Raw genomic sequence first — 6000 nt, forward strand, 5'->3', positions numbered from 1 at the left:
TATTAGATAGTATCACAATAAATCTCTGTTGATAATTCTTTTCTTATTAACCACCTCCTTGTTCTGGTAAATAGCAACAAGACGAGTTCTAATGTTGGCCACCATTAAAAAGACTTATAAACGAAAGAATTATCAATGCATGTTGTACACTATTCAAGAATTACTTAGTTACTATTCATACTTTGTTAATCGCTCATGATTATCACAACCCTAGTTGTGGATTTAGTTATCCATGCTAGCAAGAACACAATTCATATTTTTAGAAGAAGAATTCATGAACTTACGTAATGAGTAGAAGAAACTCGTAATCTCCAATTGAAATTCAAAGTAAGAATCTTTATAAACCAAAGTTAGGAAATCAAACTGTTGGAGTTTGCAAGTTAATTTACAAGAAAATATCAAGAACTAAAAGTTAAAAATAATGTCTAACCCCCAAAAATGAGGTTTACATACCCTATTTATAGAAAAATATGTCCTAAATGAAAAGGAAACGAAATAAGGAAATAAACTTTTTTGGATGCGGCTTCAATCAACGATACAAACCTACGGACCGTGGACTGACCTACAGTCCGTAGGTCCGTTCCGTGGCTCAATACTTAGACAATTTCTCAGAAGTTTTGGAACCTTCAACTTCTTGTTGCAATCGACGGACTTGTAGAATGGGCCGTGGGTCGATCCAAGGTTTTTGGGTCCTCTTCTGTGGCTCCATACTTCGACTTTTCAATCAGGTACTGGAGCTTCAACTTCCAGTTGCAATTGACGGACCTGCAGGATGGCTCATAGGTCGACCTACGGTTTGTCACTCTCCTCCGTAGCTCCACACTTGGTCAAATTTCCGTGAAGATCAGTCCACACCTACCCACTGACGGACCGTGACTGGACCTACGGTCCGTAGGTCACTTCCGTGGGTGGGCATTTCTGCAGAATTTCAGTTGTATCTCTCTCGAACTCGTCCAAGCCTATTTCCTGCAAATTTAGCACAATAAACTTTAGTTCTATCACGAAATGGCCCTAGACACACACAACTCTTAAGTGGAATGTATTAAAAATACCGTAAACTCACGGTATATCAACAACCTCAACTTAAATTTGTTGTTTGTCCTCAAGCGACGAACTAAGACTCTAAACGACACTTGTGTAGAAGCAGACATTCAAACTCAAGCAATCACGTGGCTTTCTATCCTGACTCCTTTTTCTAGTGCAAATCTTTTCTCTTTGACTCAACAAGTTAACTCACGCAAATCAAGATTTGACAAAGATTGACCAATAGACACACAACATACACTTTTTCGCAATCACTAAGGTACCAACTGTCCGATAATGTAACTAGTGCCCTCACTTCAAATGAAATCCTTTTCATACAGAAGATATGAATTTAGAGTTTTAGGATTCATTCAGCACTCACGCTCAAAAGTGACTTCAGATACAATTAGTGCTCAATACCATAAGCTTGCCCTTATTTTCACTACTTAGATTCTCCAAACTAGTTGCTAGGATCACTATAGGAATTTCTTAGCTTGTAACGTAGGCTCAGGGTCAGGTGTGGTACATTTGGGTACTTTTTAGTGACTTTCTGCCCTTCTTGACATTACATTGACTTTTTACCTCTTTTCTCAACCTATTTTCGACATCCTTGCATTTCACTTTCTTTCCGTTGACTCTTTTCAACATGGATGTGACTTTTTGACTTTGAGACTCTTATTTTTCACTTTTTTTTATTTTTTTTTATTTTTCAGCACTTTTATTTACAATCTTTTTGCTTCTTTTGCACAAAGTCACATCCTCTTCTCTCTTTTCTTTTTCTCTTTTCAACACCAAAATCTTTTCATACCATTTTTTTCTTTCGGTTTCTTCTTTCATAGCCACCCTAAACTTATAGATTTTTCATTAGTTGAGGTGCAAAATATCCGATGTCGGACTAGGGCCAAGATTGAGGTCACTTTCGCATTAGCCACCCTCAACTTAGGCTTTTGGCCAAAGTCAAGGTGCACATGTCCAAGGAGGGACCGGGGCCAAACCAATTATTTTAGGGAAGGTGAGTTAGGTGAATCAAAAGAAATGGTCTATTTTAGGCTCAAACATTTGGATCAAAGGAAACATTGATTGCATTTGGTTGGATCATTTTAGGCTTATGTGGACTAATTTGAACAAGGGCCTATGGTCATTTCCCAACTTCTAGCCTAGATCATCTTAGCAAGATTAACAGGGTAAGTTCTAGATTGGCACAAACTGTCTGAACATTCAGCTTTTCTCACACACTCTTGGCACATTGTTTCATTATCAGATTATCACATTACCCAGTTCATGTTTTAGCTTAAGTCATGAGATCAAATCGGTTCTTATCATGTCATAATGAGATCCAACATATTCAACTCATCAACACTACAGATCTAGCACAATTCAACATTTTTGGACATGGATCATTTTTTCTCATGCTTTTCATGCCATCATGCTTTTATTTTTCTACTTACTCCTACACATACATTCCTAAACATGTCGGTTTAACAGAAATTAAAATAGTCTCTTGGGGGAAAAGAACACAGGCAAGAAAACCCCAAGAGAGGATTATGAGTTGGGTTACTCAGACTTCACTCTATCACTCACGATCCACTTACCTCACCCCTAACAAAATAGAGTGCAATTGTCCCCAATGCACAAAAAGTAAAGAATAAAGGATCGGGTGAAGCAAACCTGTGGTGCATAGCGCCGAAGACCTATCAACAAGTGGGTGGGTCTGGTTTCCCGGAGCCCGCTGGATTAACACTTGGGTCACCATCAGTAGTGCCCACATCTACCATCTCAGCACCATCAGTAGTGCTATCATCAACTCTTGCCGCACCATCAGTAGTGCTTACGCCAACTCTCACTACACCATCAGTAGTGCTCAGGCTGCTAGAGGCGCCAACACCTACCACCTTAGCCCTCTGCTGCCACAACTCCTCATCAATGATAGTTGCCCTTTGAGCCACCTCAGTCTCTTGGCACTCCCTCTTGCTAACTCTCCCAGCCTCAGTATCATCAAAAGCCCGACTAGAGCGTAGGCGCTTTCCAACATGACGGGAAGCAGCAGGAGGTGACATCTCATCCCTGAATAGAGCATCAAACACCGTATTATCAACCAGTGCCATGAGGGATGACTCAGGCTCAGTCTCTGGTGGAGCTAAAAGGGTGTCTAGATCATCCTGGAGACTAGCTAACTCCGTCCGGAAAGCAGAGACATCTGTGGTGGGGACTGGTCGCTCTAAGACATGTAGCTCTAATGCATCAAGGCGTTGGTGAACAGCCTGAACCTTTCGGTCCATCATCTGCTCCATCTGTTGCTCAACCCTAGTCGCGAAATCTTGAATCGCACACTGCATCAATGGCCTCACAAGTTGATGCAGGGTAGCCATCGGAGCCTTCAATTTTTGGACTCGAGCTAAGGATACGACAACAAACCCTGAAGAGGGGGTGGCTCTGGATGAGCTAGGGGACTGACTGACGGCCGGAGAATGGGAAGCCGGGGCATACTCAGTAGTGGTTGGAGGGACAGGTTCCTGACCCTGCGTATGTTCCACATCTTCTACCAAGTCTACTCCCAATGAAGGCACCTCAACCTGCGGCTCTCTGTGTGGTGCCGCCACATTGGCCTCTTCTCGAATCAAGCCTATATCGAGTGTCTTGGTCGCCTGGATCAAATTGTCGCTATGCCAAACTGGAATTCCAGCATCCCTGCGTAGCTGAAAAATGAGTCATGGGAAATGGTAAGTGGTAGTGGCCTTGAAGGCCCTCTCGTGTATCTCCGCAATAATCATGTGGGCAAAATCCATCTCAAACCCTGCAACCATGAATTTGCTGTCCCAAGTAAAAACATTATTTTCTTGCATAGGAGACACCCTGTTTCGCACCAATAGTCAGAAGAATTTGGCCACAAAAGTCAAGGTGGCCTTCTTAATGCCTACACCCAGGGTACTGACCCACTCGGCGCGCTCTCCGTCTGTTACAAGGTGACGGGCCAACCAACGAAATAAAATCTCCCTCTGCTCTGCATTCCTATGGAATTCCCCGCTCCTAACGATGTCCCAACGATAATCAAACTCGTTCGTGTTGATAGTTAGAGGGTTTCCCGGACCATAGAGGAATTTGTGGATGGTGGTCTTCGGTATATCGACCGCAAACCCATGCACTAATGTAGATGTGAGAGAAGGTTGGGCGGCGGGCTTGGCCTGTCTGTCAATGGAACCTTGGAGGGTGGCTGCACAGAAAATGTAGAACTCCCTGACGATCTCCTCGCTGAAGGACCTTGTGCTACGTGCCATCCACTTGCACCTATGCCGCTGGAAGAGAGCCTGGATGTCAGGAATAGTATGAAGGCTGCCTGTGAGCACCCGACGCTCCTTGGTAACCAATCGATCCATCTTCTCTTTCTCATTCAGCATCCTGGAGTCGCGGCATATCTGCCACTGGCCACTCATGCACCATCTGTTGGGATCCCAAGGAACTAGTGCAGGATCGGTACTTGAAGGCATTTGAATGTCATCTGTACTATAAGCCTCAGAGGATGAAGCGTTGGCGCCATTAGAACTGGAGCCGGAGCCGGAATCAGAGGCGGACTCAGAACCTGTTGGTGAACCGATCAGTGTATCCTACTCATCAGACTGGGAGGTAGTGACTACGTCTGGAATCACCTGTCGTGCTTGATTCCGTGTGGTGCGGTAGGAATTGTCCTAGTAGTGGGTGGGACATATGCGGGGTCAGTCTCCACATCAGTATCTTGATCAAGTAGCCGAAGGGTTGGTGCCACTAATTTGGACTTGCCCCTTGCGGCGTAGACTGGAGCTTTCCTGGGAGTCATAGTACTTGTGGAAGCTTGATTAGTACCAAAATAAACCAATAACACACTCGAAAAATTTTTAGACTAAAGAAAGAACCAAAACTAAAACTAAAAAAGTTCTGTACAATAGCATCAGTGTCTACCTACGGTTCGTAGGTTGACCTACAATCGGTGGATCCCCTTCGTAGGTCAGAGATCCCAATAAATTAGGTCTCTGATGGGAACCACGGATGTGCAGACCTACGGACCCTAGTCCACCTCCGTGGTTCCTCACTTAGAGGATCTTTCATGTGCAACAGACCCACAGACCTGATCTACGGTCCGTGGACGGGGCTCATGGGTCAGGTCTGTGCCATGTATCAGACATGCCTCCTTTTTAAACCATTTTTTCAACAATTCAAACAATCAACCTAAGTCTAATCATGTATTTGATCAACACAATTTATGATAGTTTGTCATCCCTAGGGTTCCAATTACTCGTTATTTAAATTTTGTAGCATACAAAACTAGGGACCCTAAGTCAAAACTGCCATTTAGACTATTTACCCTAAGTTATTTGATTACAACAACAACACAATCACATTTTATCATCCCAAGGGTATTTCTAACTATAGTTTATCATGTATTTTCATACAAAAACAACCCAAGGTCAAGACCCACTTCGTGACTTCATGTATTGAACAATGAATACCGAAATTCAGAGTTAAGGTTAAGTCGTTTACCTTACAAATATTGGAAGTGGGTGATTGTGTGATCCAATAGATTCCTTAGTCCTTTTGCTAGCCTTACGACCCAAACCCGGACAATGGAATCGCTGGGAAAATAGAGATGAGGATTTGGGAAGAGGGAAGAATGATAAGGGAATATGGGGAAATGAATGAGGAGTGATCTATGGGATTTGAGAGTTTATTGGAGTGATTTTGGGAGAGGAAGGGGTTAGAAATGGTTGGGAGGGAGTTTTGAATGTGGGGGATGAATATAAAATGAAGGATTTTATTTTAAAAAATGTCCGGGTCGGGCCGGGAAAACCATAGGTTTGGACCCACGAGACCCCGTCTATGGGCCTTGGGTTAACCTACGGACCATGGGTGGAGTCCGTAGGTCACTCAACAGTTACGAAAATTTGAGGAGTTACCTGGGGATCTACGGACACCATTCACGGTTCGTGGATTAAACCACAGACCGTC

The sequence above is a fragment of the Solanum tuberosum genome, unplaced genomic scaffold, assembly GCF_000226075.1.
Source record: "Solanum tuberosum cultivar DM 1-3 516 R44 unplaced genomic scaffold, SolTub_3.0 scf00326, whole genome shotgun sequence".
Lineage (NCBI taxonomy): Eukaryota > Viridiplantae > Streptophyta > Magnoliopsida > Solanales > Solanaceae > Solanum > Solanum tuberosum.